We start from the raw sequence: 12,724 nt of genomic DNA, 5'->3' as shown, positions 1-12,724 counted from the left end.
AGCATAAATTCGTTGAGGATCGTCTGCTTTAACAAAAAACTTGAATAGACAAACTCCTTCATTCCCGTAAAAGTCAATCTTCTTTCGACCAAGTACATCACCTCCATAATCATTAGAAAACATACCATCAACAAGATCATTTATCACTCTCCATTTAAGATTTTTGCCCTTAATTTTGCCATAGTACTCCTGTAGGATGCTGAGGTGGATTTGTTTATCGGGAGCTCCGATAAAGAGTCTTACTGAGGGTCTGTATGTCATGCCATTGACAAAGAAGTCTTCAAATTGAGGCACCAGAGGAATTACTGCAATAGTAATACACATCATGACGATAATTAGTGCACCTAGACTAATTTTGAAAAGGACTCTTCTTGTAAATCGTTCGCTGATCCGAGTCTTATCTTTTATCACCCCCAACCTAGTTACGGCAAGAATTGTCATGGAAACAAGAGACATTTCATAACCAATCGTACTGATGACGCCTATTATGTTACAATGAGCGCTAGACAGCCAATTTATATGCTCGGAGCAGTATCCACTCTTATAAACTACCGTGTCCATTATTGCTATATAGATCAAATACACTCCGATCAGCAGATCACCGAGATTTATGAGAAGTATCAGCATCTTATTGTTCATAGCCACTTTTGACATTTCTTTGTTGAAATCGGTTAGAGTTCGATAGAGTGAAATCAAGTTAAGGAATATGGCTAGCACAGCTAGATTCCAGCTCAAAATCTTTAGAAAAATGCTTTGTAATATCTGTTTGCCACAGTGTAAGTTACACTCGTCTGAGAAATCCATGCAGTCAATATTTCCATTACACTTTTCAGTGATCGGGACCAGTTGGTCTTTGGAATCACACAAAAACACATTAGTACAGAGTATTTCGTCAGAACCATCCCCACAGTCATCGACCACGTTGCAAACTTGTTCATAGTTTAAGCAAACACCGTTGTCGCATCGAAAATAGTCATTTCTGTACGACTTATTACCTATTTTTGTCACGAACGAAAGGAATCTATTATCAGCAACTGTGTATATCCTTTTTGGGTGTTGCTGAGGACAAGAATTGTATTGGACCCTTTTTTGCAAAGGGCAGATCGAGTCTTCACAATACCCTGCACAACTCAGTGTCACGTAAATTTCTCCAAAGGTATGATCGCAGTTAATTATTGTGTTAGGGCGGATAATTGTCAAAATGGATTGAACTCCAAAGACATCAAGTCCCGAAAGATTGACTTCATTGATAACGCAACGATTTGCTATTTGCTGCAGACTCTCGAGACCAGGCAAGCAATACATCAAAGTTTTCAATTCTCCACCTGATTTCTGCACAGTCAGTACAATGTCAAACGTAGGATTGGTCTTATGCGACTTCGCACATATATTTGTTTCAATACCACATGACGTATCAATCCCATCACATATATTTTTAAATTCTACGAAGGCTGCTTGATCATGTTTACAAAGAAACACCTCCTCGCACGTTTCATCTATTGACACTACGAATCGTTTTGTTGAACCAATGCCACAAGTTTGCCACACGTCCTCCTCGTCGATTGCATCTAAACAGTCCTCAACCCCATCCCTTAGCCATGCAATGGGAATTTGTAATGCCTGGTCGGGCTTGTAAGCTCTGTGACAAACCCTCTTTGTCATGGAGCGACAGATTGCTATGTTTTCATCAGCCCCGCTCAGACAATCTTCAATTTCGTCACACAGTTGGTGTTTATGTACCTCACAGGTGAGTGATACCCTGACACAGACCTGGTCTATTCCGTTGTCACATAATGTTGGAATCTCCTCTTGACCATGACACACAACAAATTTGGATATGGTTGAAAGATAGCCGTTGATATAACAGGTTAGTGTTGAACGGCTCTGGTCTGTACAGTTGGTTTGATCTAGAAAGTTATCACAGATTGATACAGGGTCAACTAATACTGCAGAGCTGAATGGAGCGCCACACCTTGTAATATTCATAATTGGGATCACCGAAGAAGTTTGTCTTCCTGTGAATATATTAAGGGTGGACCTTCTACATTTTTCGTGCCTTGGTAAGGAGTCGTGTTCAGAACAGTTCCTTTCGTCCTCACCATTTAGACACAGGTACGTCGAGGACCCATCGCACACTTCACTTGGTTTGATGTAATTGAGTCTTTGTTGCCAGCCAATGCAGTACAAACCGTACAGATAGCCACCACAGAGAGCCTCGTCCTCACAATGACGTCCATCACAGCGTCCATTGCAAACTGAGGACTTCCCCGCTGTTAGTCCGCTTCTTAAAGTTAAAGTTGTATGAACTTTATCTTCCTCTTCATTTTCTGCTAAACAAATGTTGTCTGGTAAATTGGAGCAGCTTTGTGAATAGGGCAGATTTTCAAATGCTGGGTCAGCTAATTGCAATTGGCACAACATCGCTGAAGAAACTGTGACGGTAGACATAACACCTATCGTCGGGAGGACGTCATTTTTTTTCACTTCACAGACGTACTCGTCACAAATTGCAGCAGAGTTTGATGAGGTCAGTGAATTTCTGATACCACAGCTTTGATAGAAATGAGGGTCGTTGTCGCAGACGGTGTTAAATATAGAGTGGTGGTACCCGGGTATGGCCATGTAAAGCTTGTCAGAGTAGTGACATTGAAATACTAAGCTGCCAAATTCCTCAATACAAACTCTCTTAAGGAAATTATATCGCTCCACGATTGGACAAGTGCTTTTAAAAGGACCGCAGAAGAGGACTACAGCTGAATATGGTATAGTTGAAAAAACATTTGTTTCTTTTATCTTTTTTATTTTAAACGTCGCATTAACAGTGCCGTTGTTATCCACTGGACAGAAAATATCGTCGAATGTAAACGCATGCATAGATTTCCGCTTGGTGTCAAGAACGGTTTTTATATCTAAGAACCAACTTATTGTAAACTGGTACCCCATCATTTGGCATATGTGGTTCGGCAGACACTCTTGATCGAATCCTTTGTTTCCTTCAAATAAAACATGGCCCGAGAGTTGGCCCTTCTGGACGAACAAGACACCAAATCCATTCGTTGCTTGTGCACCCTCACCGTTGAGCAGGTAAAACTTTGCGTTACCTGTTTAAATTATTTTGTGAGAAATTAATTGCTTGCTGGTAAATTAGGTTGAGATTTCAGCCACTTAGACACGTAAACCTTCATATCTGATATGCCTTGAAGTTGATGTAACTAATTAAATCTGTCAAGACAGAGTTTTAAACTCTAAAAGCAACGGTTTTGTGTCAGTTAAGAATAATCTTGTCAACAATCCACAACATATTCTGAAATCGTTGGAAAGAATACCCACTAAACAACTAGCGTACATACTCACTTTCGGGTAGAGTATGTAAAGATCGTATCAGTATAACTATTAGCAGCAACATGTTTCCAGATTTAACTATGCTGTAGATTTCAAATAGTGAGGAGTGTCTCAAAACCTAAAAGTGTTTATAGTCTCCCGTTCCCTCAGATAGGGGGTAAATAGTATGGTGAGTAGAAGGGCGGTGGTCGTGCTTGCCAGCACTGTGCTTTTTGGTGGCTAAAGATAAAGGAAAAATACAATATAATTGATAATTTCTAAAGACTCCAATTTTTGATACGCTCGATCACTAATTCAATAAATGAAAGACCATCGTGATTCGCGGGCATGATGAATTTATTAAATCCACTTAAAAATCACGGCTTTATATTCTGCAACTGTAGTTCTGGGCTCTACTTTGGGACGCACTCTAGTTAGACAGCTAAAGTTTGCTGGAAATAACCCCTGTTGAAATCGCAACCTGTCGAAAATGGCTGCGTGTCGAAAATGGCTACGTGTGGAACTAGAATTAAACGTGTTCCAGCTGTCTGCTGTACCTATATTCTCAAAACAACCCACGACAAGTTCATCAGAAAAGTTCTTCAGTCGCTTGACCAAGATAAGTCACGTGAATTGCAACTCTTTATAATGTGATCCCAGTGGTCAATAAAATCATCAGAGAAAACATGTCTCCTTAATTCATCCTTCAATGCGATAAAATACTGGGGTTTGAAATGGATCTTTGATCTGCGTAAGAGAATAAAGCCTTTATCTTACAACTATTTTATAATTCACGTTAAAGTTAAATAAAAGCTCAACGGAAAAATTTGTTTTGTTGGCAAAGTTTTTTTAGATTAATTTGAATAACCGTCCGCAAATGCAAGATGATACCGAGAATGAAATCGGTTGCTCGTTATATCCTGAATATAAGCGCAAATATGAATTCTTGACCCAGACAAATAACTGCATATGTGAAAATGATACTAGAGGCATGAATGACATACGAGTAACCTTTTAAAAAACCTCTTTGTATAAACACAAATTTAACACGACTAATAAAATCAAACAAAAAACTTTAAAACAAAAAAAAACGCCTCACTAAATGGTTAACAAACAGCACATTAACCTTTTTTGTTCAAAATATTGAATCTCGAACATTTCATTGTTATACACTAACAGAGGTCTAATATAATGGGGTTCCCATTGCTATTAGCCCTATCCAGCAAACTCATACTACATTATATTTATGCTATAATATCCAGATAGCACAAGCACCGTCAAATTTTAGCTTTTTTGATACTGAATAAATGGTTAACAAACAGCACATTCAACATCAACTTTTTTTTGTTAAAAATATTGAATCTCGAACATTTTATTGTTATACAAAGGTCTGATGGTATGGGGTTCCCATTGCTACTAAATGTAGCCTAGCAGCACGAACAATGTTACTGTAGGGGGTGCACAATAAAAATAAACTTGCTCGGATCTTAAAAATTTGTGTACCATTGTTTTCTTTTTTAAAGTTGACGGATGTTACTCGACTAAATTTCTTCGAAGTAGCGCGCGCCGCTTTCTTCTCGAAATGGCCTGATGGCAAGTGCCGGGCCAGATCGATCATTAACAATGGTCAATTTTAAAGTCGCGTAATTTGACCAAATTCGTTGATTTTTGTTGTATTATTCTGATATATCTTCGGTTCCTTGAATGAGATCATTCTGAAAATAGGGCTTTCACAACTGTCCGAAAAATTTGGTGGATATCGAAGTTGACATAATGATGAAAATGGGGCAAAATACGCTGCTTTTACTTTTAGCTGTAACATAATTTTTAATGGTTGGATATGCTTTAAATTATTTGGACACTTTCCTTGTAAGTTTATGAGTAAGTTTACCAATTTTTGTTAAAATTGGATCAAGGGAAAGTTAATCAATACGCATTTGTTTCAAGAATTTTGTGCTCGCCGAAATTAGCGCTTAAAAACCATCTTACAGTCGGCACGCGTGGCTCACTGTCGATGGCGCACTACCTTTAATTTGCACTTAACTCCTCTTGTGGCCAGTGTCTCTCTTTCCCAACAATGTTAGCATTTAAAATGTTTTTTGGCGGATGTTACTCGTCTAAATTTCTTCGAAGTAGCGCGCGCCACTTTCTTCTCGAAATGTTAAATGGCCCGATGGCACGTGCTACGAAGTAGCGCGCGCCGGGCCAAATCATTGACAATGGTCTAAATGTTTTGAGCGACCGATTTCATTTTCGGTATCATTTGCATTTGCGGACGGTCATTCAAATTAATATCATTTCCATTTGCTCATGCTTGGGAAAGATAGACACTGGCCACAGGCCGAGGAACAAAGTGCAAAGAAACTGCTACTTACTGCTACTAAGTACAAAGTAGCAGTTTCGGTGATACTCGTGAAATATCTGTTCCATATTTAGGACCGTCGACGAGTCCAACTCGGCGCGCGTCCTGGTAGGTTATAAACCTACAAAGCAGTTAGTAGCAGTTAGTTGCAGTTAGTAGCAGTTAGAAGCAGTTAGTAGCAGTTAGTAGCAGTTAGTAGCAGTTAGTAGCAGTTTGCAGCAGTTTTATGCGTGTCTTTATATACTGCGCAACGCACGCCGCGCGCAACTGCTACTAACTGCTACAAATTGCTTATAGCTAGGACGAAACACTGTGTCTATGGATGTACTTATATATGTATATATAAGCGTATATATGTATAGACGCTTTGGCAGTCAATTGCAGCCTACATTCAATGTTCAAGTGTCAGTATATTCAAAAGTATAAAAGAGTAGTATAGTGTCATGGTTTGGACCTGCATTCGAGCTCTATCCGAGACACATTTTACTAAAATGTCATTTTAGCACAGTTGACTAATCTACCACAACTTTAGTCGGAGGTTTCAAGTTCGAATCCCAGCCGGAGCCATTCTTTTATTTGACGAAAATGTTGACACAGTTGACTAATCTGCCACATTTTAGCTGAAGGTTACAAGTTTGAATCACAGCCGTAGCCATTCTTTTTATTTGACAAAAATGTCAACACAGTTGACTAATCTGACACATTTTAACCGGCCGGGGCCACAAGTTCGAATCCCAGTCGGAGTCGTTCTCCAATGTGATTACATTATTATGGTACAAATTTTAACCTAGTTTAACCCATCAATCAATTTAACCCTATATACGTAATATAACGATACAGATGTATCAACTTAACATGACGTTCGTCACACAACAAAGGCCGTTAACAGTATATAGTAATTGTATACATGTTCACGTAATAACAATACTGTTGAAATGATATGGTAGCGTAATGAGAAAGCACTTTTCAGGACGGTTACTCAATAGTACCAAGATTGTACCGTCATTGTATAGTATAGTTACGGTAACAGCTGTGTTTTTACTTGACAGATATTTGCTTAATTTAAGAACCAAATACAACTAAAGTGAATTGATAAAAATATGGCTTTCTTAAAAGAAATACGTGTCAACAGAATGTAGAAGCTGATAAATATATAGTGTACTCGGTCACGTATTATACTGACTGTTTGATATGAAATGTAATTTTTAGAGAGTACTTACAGGACGGTTACTTTACAGCCTCAAGAATAATACGTCATTGTATAATAACCATAGACCTAGTACAGAATAGTCACGGTAGCAGCTGTGCAATGTATTTGACTCAAATTGAATCTCTTTTCAGGACTGGTCTAGCTATTTTATATTTTCTACAATTATATCAGAAGATCTCAACAAATTGAACAGTGTGCGAGGAATTTTTAAATATAATAACCAATGAAAGATAAAGCTAATTCTTACCTCAAAATAATGACCGTCCCTCAACATTACAGCTCAGTGTTTGTCTTTGTTAAATATCTTGATAAGGTATAATTGCGAGCAGGTGCGTGTTTTACTGGACAGTCTCTCTGCGCTCCTGAAACGTTGTTTACACTATCATTCAGCGTTCAGTTGTGTGTTGTGTAAATTTTGACTCTGCTTCAGCTTTAATTGTTTTTATCTTTAACTTTATGCTTAAGTTTTTAATTCCTTTACCGTAGTCGGTCACGTAACATTGACTGTTTGATATGAAATCTAAATTATAAATAGTACTTACAGGCCGATGCTGATGGTTACTCTACAGCAGCTCAAGAATAATACGTCATTGTATAGCCGTAAACCTAGTACAGCATAGATACAGTAACATCTGTGCAATATATTTGACACAAATCTCTTTGCCAAGAACTGGTCTAGATATTTTCTACTTTCTAAAATTTTAATTATATCAGATCTCCATCAGGTAGTATGACGTGATGAATAAATATACAACTGCCAGTGCACCATGTTAATTACTGTTCCCAATTCTTTAATCATACCCGTAAATATTTGCTCGGTATCTGGCAGCAGTTCATCGATTGATGTTCCGTGTTCTGTTTCCTGGTATTTTGTGAGCGGAATATTTTCTTGAGTAGGATAAGGTGAAATCCGTCACATTATCCTACACAATACTGAATCCTAAATGAATACTGAATACTGAATGAATACTGAATGAATACTGAATGAATACTGAATACTGAATGAATACTGAATGAATACTGAATGAATACTGAATGAATACTGAATGAATACTGAATGAATACTTAATACTGAATACTGAATGAATACTGAATGAATACTGAATGAATACTGAATGAATACTGAATACTGAATGAATACTGAATGAATACTGAATACTGAATGAATACTGAATGAATACTGAATACTGAATGAATACTGAATACTGAATGAATACTGAATACTGAATACTGAATGAATACTGAATGAATACTGAATGAATACTGAATACTGAATGAATACTGAATGAATACTGAATGAATACTGAATGAATATTGAATGAATACTGGATAAATAATGGATAAATACTGAATGAATACTGAATGAATACTGAATACTGAATGAATACTGAATGAATACTGAATGAATGCTGAATGAATGTTGAATAATGAATACTGAATAATACTGAATAATATACTGAATACTGAATGATAATTATGATGTATTATTTTTAAAAGTTATAATGTAGACAAGGAAACGCATGTTTAGATTTTTGAAGATAACTTTAACTAAACTATATTCAATAACTCTATATATCCAAATACTTATCTCAACAATTATCAACGTTTTGGTTATAAAGTTCAAGAATCTTCCTGACGATATATTTGTGAAAGTTTAAGAAGCTTGATGATAATATTTTTGTTCTCGTTCATTAGTTTGTTGACATCAGATAGACTAGTAGTCGTGATAACTGCAGTCAACAGAGCTTGTTCTTCCATACTTAAAATTTTGGCGATGTCTTGTCCACAGTCAATGAGATGCTGCTCAAATTTCTCAAACATTTCCGTTTTCATTATGTAAGAGAATAAAAAGTCCATACATTTGTTTTCCTCCTTACACAATTTACTTTGTAACAGGACATCTAGAGATTTGAGTAATTTCGACATATCATTTACCTTTTTATTTATTAGCTTGATTGCTACGCCTTTCCGCTTGCCTTTGTGTTGCTGAACTGAGTCAGATTCTAACTCATCACTACTTGACACACTTCTACTATCACTATATTGTGTTTTTGACTCATCATCACCACTTGTTTCCTCAGAGTTAGAACCGTCTTGTTGAGATTCTTCAGATATTATCAGAGATAATCTTTTGTCAATAAATATAGCCTGTCCTCTCACAAAAGTCGGTATCATCGAGAGACCGGAGAGTCAGAAACAAGCTCTAACATTCATCCACTATCAAAAGCTAACTCGGATGCGACTGATGTAAAACTGGATTATCCTGCTTCCACATATTCAGATGCTGATACGATAATATCTGAAGAATCTCAACAAGACGGTTCTAACTCTGAGGAAACAAGTGGTGATGATGAGTCAAAAACACAATATAGTGATAGTAGAAGTGTGTCAAGTAGTGATGAGTTAGAATCTGACTCAGTTCAGCAACACAAAGGCAAGCGGAAAGGCGTAGCAATCAAGCTAATAAATAAAAAGGTAAATGATATGTCGAAATTACTCAAATCTCTAGATGTCCTGTTACAAAGTAAATTGTGTAAGGAGGAAAACAAATGTATGGACTTTTTATTCTCTTACATAATGAAAACGGAAATGTTTGAGAAATTTGAGCAGCATCTCATTGACTGTGGACAAGACATCGCCAAAATTTTAAGTATGGAAGAACAAGCTCTGTTGACTGCAGTTATCACGACTACTAGTCTATCTGATGTCAACAAACTAATGAACGAGAACAAAAATATTATCATCAAGCTTCTTAAACTTTCACAAATATATCGTCAGGAAGATTCTTGAACTTTATAACCAAAACGTTGATAATTATTGAGATAAGTATTTGGATATATAGAGTTATTGAATATAGTTTAGTTAAAGTTATCTTCAAAAATCTAAACATGCGTTTCCTTGTCTACATTATAACTTTTAAAAATAATACATCATAATTATCATTCAGTATTCAGTATATTATTCAGTATTATTCAGTATTCATTATTCAACATTCATTCAGCATTCATTCAGTATTCATTCAGTATTCATTCAGTATTCAGTATTCATTCAGTATTCATTCAGTATTTATCCATTATTTATCCAGTATTCATTCAATATTCATTCAGTATTCATTCAGTATTCATTCAGTATTCATTCAGTATTCAGTATTCATTCAGTATTCATTCAGTATTCATTCAGTATTCAGTATTCAGTATTCATTCAGTATTCAGTATTCATTCAGTATTCAGTATTCATTCAGTATTCATTCAGTATTCATTCAGTATTCAGTATTCATTCAGTATTCATTCAGTATTCAGTATTCATTCAGTATTCATTCAGTATTCATTCAGTATTCATTCAGTATTCATTCAGTATTCAGTATTAAGTATTCATTCAGTATTCATTCAGTATTCATTCAGTATTCATTCAGTATTCATTCAGTATTCAGTATTCATTCAGTATTCATTCAGTATTCATTCAGTATTCAGTATTCATTTAGGATTCAGTATTGTGTAGGATAATGTGACGGATTTCACCTTATCCTACTCAAGAAAATATTCCGCTCACAAAATACCAGGAAACAGAACACGGAACATCAATCGATGAACTGCTGCCAGATACCGAGCAAATATTTACGGGTATGATTAAAGAATTGGGAACAGTAATTAACATGGTGCACTGGCAGTTGTATATTTATTCATCACGTCATACTACCTGATGGAGATCTGATATAATTAAAATTTTAGAAAGTAGAAAATATCTAGACCAGTTCTTGGCAAAGAGATTTGTGTCAAATATATTGCACAGATGTTACTGTATCTATGCTGTACTAGGTTTACGGCTATACAATGACGTATTATTCTTGAGCTGCTGTAGAGTAACCATCAGCATCGGCCTGTAAGTACTATTTATAATTTAGATTTCATATCAAACAGTCAATGTTACGTGACCGACTACGGTAAAGGAATTAAAAACTTAAGCATAAAGTTAAAGATAAAAACAATTAAAGCTGAAGCAGAGTCAAAATTTACACAACACACAACTGAACGCTGAATGATAGTGTAAACAACGTTTCAGGAGCGCAGAGAGACTGTCCAGTAAAACACGCACCTGCTCGCAATTATACCTTATCAAGATATTTAACAAAGACAAACACTGAGCTGTAATGTTGAGGGACGGTCATTATTTTGAGGTAAGAATTAGCTTTATCTTTCATTGGTTATTATATTTAAAAATTCCTCGCACACTGTTCAATTTGTTGAGATCTTCTGATATAATTGTAGAAAATATAAAATAGCTAGACCAGTCCTGAAAAGAGATTCAATTTGAGTCAAATACATTGCACAGCTGCTACCGTGACTATTCTGTACTAGGTCTATGGTTATTATACAATGACGTATTATTCTTGAGGCTGTAAAGTAACCGTCCTGTAAGTACTCTCTAAAAATTACATTTCATATCAAACAGTCAGTATAATACGTGACCGAGTACACTATATATTTATCAGCTTCTACATTCTGTTGACACGTATTTCTTTTAAGAAAGCCATATTTTTATCAATTCACTTTAGTTGTATTTGGTTCTTAAATTAAGCAAATATCTGTCAAGTAAAAACACAGCTGTTACCGTAACTATACTATACAATGACGGTACAATCTTGGTACTATTGAGTAACCGTCCTGAAAAGTGCTTTCTCATTACGCTACCATATCATTTCAACAGTATTGTTATTACGTGAACATGTATACAATTACTATATACTGTTAACGGCCTTTGTTGTGTGACGAACGTCATGTTAAGTTGATACATCTGTATCGTTATATTACGTATATATGATATAGGGTTAAATTGATTGATGGGTTAAACTAGGTTAAAATTTGTACCATAATAATGTAATCACATTGGAGAACGACTCCGACTGGGATTCGAACTTGTGGCCCCGGCCGGTTAAAATGTGTCAGATTAGTCAACTGTGTTGACATTTTTGTCAAATAAAAAGAATGGCTACGGCTGTGATTCAAACTTGTAACCTTCAGCTAAAATGTGGCAGATTAGTCAACTGTGTCAACATTTTCGTCAAATAAAAGAATGGCTCCGGCTGGGATTCGAACTTGAAACCTCCGACTAAAGTTGTGGTAGATTAGTCAACTGTGCTAAAATGACATTTTAGTAAAATGTGTCTCGGATAGAGCTCGAATGCAGGTCCAAACCATGACACTATACTACTTAAAAGATACAATCATCTTTTGACCATTGTTAATGGTCTGGCCCGGCGCGCGCTGCTTCGTAGCACTTGCCATCGGGCCATTTAACATTTCGAGAAGAAAGCGGCGCGCGCTACTTCGAAGAAATTTAGACGAGTAACATCCGTCAAAGTCATCTCGAACCACTGTCATACTCACTTTCGGGTAGATGTTTCCAGATTTAACTTTGCAGTATACTGTAGAGTATCATTTCAAATAGTGAGGAGTGTCTCAAAACCTAAAATTACTTATAGTCTCCCGTTCCCCCAGATAATTAAAAAACGCGTAAATTGTTTACTCGAAACATTTTAAATGCTAACATTGTTTGTGCTGCTACATATTTTAGTAGCAATGGGAACCCCATACCATTAGTCCTTGTATCACGTTGTGACACCCACGGTCGTTTCAGGACGATACAGGACGATACAGGGGTATACAACGTATGACAAATCAGTCCTCTGTATAACAATAAAATGTTCGAGATTCAAAATTTTTAACAAAAAAAGGTTAATGTGCTGTTTGTTAACCATTTAGTGAGGCGTTTTGTTGGTTTTAAAGTTTGTTGTTTGATTTTATTAGTCGTGTTAACTGTTAACGTTAATGCAT

This window comes from Bolinopsis microptera, chromosome 13, assembly GCF_026151205.1.
Source record: "Bolinopsis microptera isolate Bmic1 chromosome 13, MBARI_Bmic_1.0, whole genome shotgun sequence".
NCBI classification, from domain to species: Eukaryota; Metazoa; Ctenophora; class Tentaculata; order Lobata; family Bolinopsidae; genus Bolinopsis; species Bolinopsis microptera.
Note: the sequence above shows the minus strand (reverse complement) of the source record.